Here is a 5,132-nt window from a genome sequence, read left to right as displayed (position 1 = left end):
TGGAGGCCTCGCTCCAGAGCCAGCTCTGTCAGGAAGCTTCCCCGGGGCTCCAGGACAGGACCCGGGCTTGACGCTTGACTGTCACTGGATGACACTACACAGTTGGTCTCTCCTAAGTAATCATTTGTCTGTAGGCCAAGGACGGCAAATGCATGTCCTTCACGCCACTGAGCGTTCCTTTTACGTGCATGGTAAAGAGAGCACAGCTCTGTCCTTGTGGTCTCGTGGGGCTGCCTCAGCTCCACATGAGGGTCCAGCACAGTGTTCTCAGCAAGAAGAAAGGGGACGGGAGCCACAGTGGCTTCTCCGTTTGCTGCCAGGGCCTCTTCTGAGTAAGGAAAATATTCCCTAGCAGTCGCCCCTGCGTCTCCTTGGTCAGATCCCGCGGCCAGACCAGTCACTGGCCCCGGGGAGCAGGGTGGCCGTAGCCGGCTAGTTGGGGACTGCACATGCTGCTGCACAAACCTCGCCAGGTGCGGGAGGCAAGTGAGAAGGCCAAGGCCCCCAGCAGCATCGGCCCCGAGAGAAAACCAGGTTTTCTGCTGTCTCAACTCATTAGAGTCTAATATGAGCAGTTTTCTTTTTCCAGTAACTGCCCCCAGCTGTGCTACATGGACCCCTGTCTCCCAGTAGGTGGTGGAACCCACAACAGCATCTCTGCCAGATTCCATACCTTTACTACTTACCTCCAGTTCTTTGAACAGCCTCGCTCCGTTTCTCAGGTCTCTCTCCTGGTTATTTTGAAACTTCAGTCCCATATCCAACGCAAAGGCCTCTTCTGCCTCCTCAGCCCAGGCTAGACGAGTGGCTCTAATTGCCTAGAGTAGGGGGTGGGAGGTATGGTCTCTGCCCCATACACGGGCAAGGCTCACTTCTCCAGGACAGTGAGCTTGGCCTGCTGTCACTGTTGGCGTCAGTCACTAACAGTCATTAGGATGTCTTCAATACAAGCTGTGGACGCTCGTTTCTAGTAAGAAGGTCTGTCAACTAGGAGCTCCTGAGTGGCGTTGCCCTTGGCTCCGGTTTGCCTGCGCAAGCCGGGAGTAGGTAATCTAATTGCACCGACGACGTGCCCCGGGAGGCGCGAGGAGGAGGAGAGAAAGTCTAACAAGAAGACAGAAGGCTTCTTGGACAGGGTTTGACTTGAGCTGGGCCTGGTAGAAACAGGGAGGCTCTTCCAGATAGCTTTGAGGAGAGGCGTTCTAGGTAGAGGGTACGGCTTGAGTTAAGGCACAGAAGTAGGCAAGTCTGGGGCTGTCCCCAGTGGTAGAAGAGTGGAGCTGACAAATTGGGAAGGGGTGGCGAGGGGAGGTGTAAGGCAGATTAGACGTGCTGGCCTTGAATGCCAGCCCAGAGTGGCGTCCAGAGCACCTGCCCTTCCCTCCCAGTTCTACTGACTGACATGGGTGGCTCTGGCGTGCAGAGAACCCGGTGTGTCCAACTTCAGCGTCAGGAGAGACCTTTGAGATCATCCACCGATCTTGTGCTCAGGCTGTGCTTCCTTTCCCGGTCCTGTGAACATCCTCGACTCTGCTGAGGAAACAAGAACTGACCCAGGCTGGGGGCCAGGCCCAGGGGAAGCCCGGCCCCTCCCTCAGGGTTCAGCCTGGGTCTGCCTCAGCTCCACTGCGGAAGAAAGTTAAACTCACCAGCAACACTGCAGGTCTTGACACAAAATCCGGAGAGGACATTTTATTTTCCTTCATTGGATTTAACTGTTTTCCTTCAGCCCTGGGCTAGTGGGAGCCAAACCCACATGCTCCCCCAGAAGGCGCTCCACTTCTCCAAGGGCCCTGCTCCCAGAGCCTTCTCCTCCCTCCCTCTCTCCCAGCTGCAGAAGGGCCTGCGTTGGGCGCTTTGCCGGCTGAGGGGAAGGGAGAGCAGAGGGCTCATTCCTGGGGAAATTCCTTTCCCCAGTCCAGCAATCTCAGGGCTGGGGGTGGATTTCCACTTTGTACAGAGGGAAACAGGCCCAGAGAGCAGAAGTACTAGCCCAAGGTCACACAGCGAGTCAGGGCAAAGCCAAGGCCTGAGGCCAGGTCTGGGCTTTCCCCGGCACAAGGCAGCTGGGCGGGATTAGTGCTTCTCAGGGATGGAGCCAGCCACGCAGGAGAGCTCCCCAAAGGTGGACACCAGGGGTGGGCAGAGTGGAATAGGTTCAAGGTCAGGTCAGGCTGACAAGGCAGGCATGCTGGGTGAGGTCTGACAGACAGGTCCAAGGAGAAACAGGAATCATAAAAGTAACTGACACAGCTCTCTGGCACTTTCTGTGAGTTTGCACTGTGCTTTTCGCCTTGTTCTCTCACTGGCCCACACAAAATGGTGCACAGAGAGCACATGCAAAGTCTAGGGTGGAGTCAGGTTCTCGGGAAGTTAGGCTGGTGGGGGGTAAGAGGAAGGGGGGTAAGAGGAAGGCAGGAAGCCTTCACATGGGGAAGCATGCTAACGCTCCTGCCTCCAACTCCACCCACTCTTTCATTTTCCCAAAATGAAGTTCGCTGTATTGTTTTCTTATTATAAAAATAACACGTGCATTCCCCAAAGTACTGGAAACATAAACAAAGGAAAAACTCGCCCACAATGCACCTTCCTCTCCCTGTTTCTACCAATGAGTGCAGAACAGAATCCTTCCAGAACCTTCTCTGTACTTATATCTCTCTGATCTAATTGGGGCAGGGTCCCTCCTCTGTCCACATGAGGGCGGAGGTGGGTGCCTCACTACCCTGTGAGGGGAAGTTCAAGAACTTGGTTTCATATTTGGGAAGCTGCCTGCTGGTTGGCACTTCCCTGCCTAACGGTTCACAGGTTGAAGCCCCATGTTGGCCAGAGCCCTACCAAGCAATCAGGCGACGTGCTGTCCTCTTCCTGAGGGCCAGCTCACCTGTCTTCACCTGACCGATCTCCCACCGAACTCTGCTGGAGATGTGAGCACTTGCTTTACTGAGCAGTCAGGTAAGGTTTATATTGGTCAGGACTCAGCAGGTAAACAAGTGGCCCACCCAAATTAGGATAATTTGAGGAAGGCTTACTAAAGGTGCTATTTACAAAGGTGTGAGCAGGATGTGAAAAACCACAGGAAGAGAGCAGGGCGTGAGATGTAAGGTGGGGCTGTTAGCACCCCTAAGCCCCGAGTGGTGAGGTAGTTACCAGAACCCAAGGAGAGCACTGCACGGAGCAGGCATTTCCTCCCCTCCTCCAGGTCTCCCCCCATTGCTGAACCCGGTAGGAAACCAGAGGACAAGGGAGCCTGTCGTGGTAACTATACAGGTCAGCCTTCCGGGCAGAGAGCAGGGTGGAGAGGCAATTTAGGGAAGGAAGTGCAGCAAAAAGAAGATACCAACACAGCAGGCCAGGGCAACGCCGAGTAAGGACCAGGAGATGTGACGGTCTCTGCCCACTCATGCCGGCACCCGCCCAAGATGGGGAAGACCTCTTGGTTTGAACCTTTGGAGGTGTTCCGCTGAACACTCCTTCCTTCTTGACCTCAGTTCCTCTCCGTCTTCCTCTCCTAGCCCTTCTTCACACCCATGTTTTCCAGAGTCTCTCCCTAGCTCCCTGAGAATCCCCACTCCTCCACGACCCAGAGAGAAGTTCAGGCCTTCTGCCCCTTCTTGGGTTACACAAACACAGCCCTCAGGCTACAGCGCTTCCGTTAGAGCAGAGCTATAGGCTGCGCTAGTTCAGGCTTTACCAGTTCAAAGCCAGGCTTTGCCGGCTCTCAAGTGGAGGACCAGGCTCTGGCCCATGAGTGGGGAAGGTGGCGCTCTGGATCCAGTTACCTTCCCTATCAGCAAGGAGCCATCCAAGAGCAAGCACCTCTCCTCATAGCGAGTATTTATTTTCTTCCTAAACAGCCCAGGCTGTCACATGTGAGGAAGGTATATAATCCTCACAATAAAATGAATTTATTATAGCAAAATAAGTCTATACCTGGGTGCTTTTAAAATGGGTTGTTGTTGTTACTATTGTCAGTGTTTCTCGCATGATATTTTCTAACTGCTTATTGATGCTATGTAGAAAAGCTGACTTTCAAAAATATTTTTCTGGGACCTGGCTATCATTTAAATTTTTTATATTAATTTAATGGGTTTTCTTAGGTTTTTCCAGGGAGATGCTATAATGAAAACTTGGCTCCTCCTTTTCCAACATCTATACCTCTTATCTCTTTTTGTTGTCCTAGTACTGGCTGGAACTCAGAACAACGTTGAAACAGTGGAGACAGCAAGAAACTCGATGATGTTCTTGACTTCAATGGGAGTGTGCCACGGTTTACTGTTAAGCGGGACATGTTGAACTATGACATGTTTCACTGTCTGTTTCAGGAGGCTTCCCTTTATTCTGCTAAGGGAAAAAAAGGAGATTTTTTAAGAACTCAGTAATGGATACTGAATTGTATCAAAGATATTTTCAGCATTTGTTTACATTATATTTTTCCTTTGACTTATTAATATTATAAATTGTGAATATATTTCTTAACATTGAACCATCCTTATGCCCTTGAAATAAATTTTATTTGGTATTATTCTAACAATACACTGCTAGATACAATTTGGTGATGTTTTATTTTGGATTTGGGTATTTATATCCATAAATGATGTTGCACTCTGGTTTTTCGTATTTGCCATATTTTTCAGGTTTTGGAATCAGGATCATTCTAGCTTCATTAAATGAATGGAGGAGGTTTTCTATGCTTTAGAACATGTAAATAGTACCAGAATCATCTGTCTCTCAAAGGTTTGATAGAACTTGCCTGCAAACCTATCTGGGTCCAGCTCTATTTGGGTAAGCAGTGATATTTCCTTTTTCTTTTTCTTTTATTTATGGCTATATTGGTTCATTTAGGGGTTTTTTTCTCTTCTTAAATAAATATCAGTAATTTGTATTTTCCTAGAAAATTGACCAATTCAGGAAAATACTAGTGGAGACATCGATATTAGTTTTCTGAACACTTCTAAAGAGAGATTACATCCCCCTTTTCCATTACTAATGTGGTACATTTGAGTTTTCTCTCCTTTCAAACTTTTTTATTGATTTGATTTTGTAGAGATTTACCTATCTGATATGTCTTGCAGCTTTAGGATATATTTTTAAATTCTGTTCTTTTCTGGTTCCTAATGCATAATTTGTTTTTA

At 49.4% G+C, this 5,132-nt stretch overlaps 1 long non-coding RNA gene across 2 annotated transcripts; it reads left to right on the top strand.

Annotated features, from left to right (window-relative positions):
• Positions 1–1,566: 1,566 nt before the first annotated feature.
• LOC147913272 (uncharacterized) lies at positions 1,567–4,533 on the top strand. 2 transcript variants are annotated; one of them, XR_015549042.1, is made up of 2 exons: positions 1,567–2,952; positions 4,181–4,533. It is a non-coding gene; the product is annotated as an uncharacterized LOC147913272 (long non-coding RNA). The 2 variants fall into 2 exon arrangements; XR_015549043.1 differs by lacking the exon at positions 1,567–2,952 and adding an exon at positions 3,007–3,267.
• Positions 4,534–5,132: the final 599 nt, after the last annotated feature.

This window comes from Ceratotherium simum, chromosome 29 (assembly GCF_057802395.1).
Source record: "Ceratotherium simum simum isolate JZ-2026a chromosome 29, ASM5780239v1, whole genome shotgun sequence".
Classification (NCBI taxonomy): domain Eukaryota; kingdom Metazoa; phylum Chordata; class Mammalia; order Perissodactyla; family Rhinocerotidae; genus Ceratotherium; species Ceratotherium simum.
The sequence above is the reverse complement of the archived record's forward strand: the minus strand, read 5'-3'. Positions and strand labels throughout refer to the sequence as shown.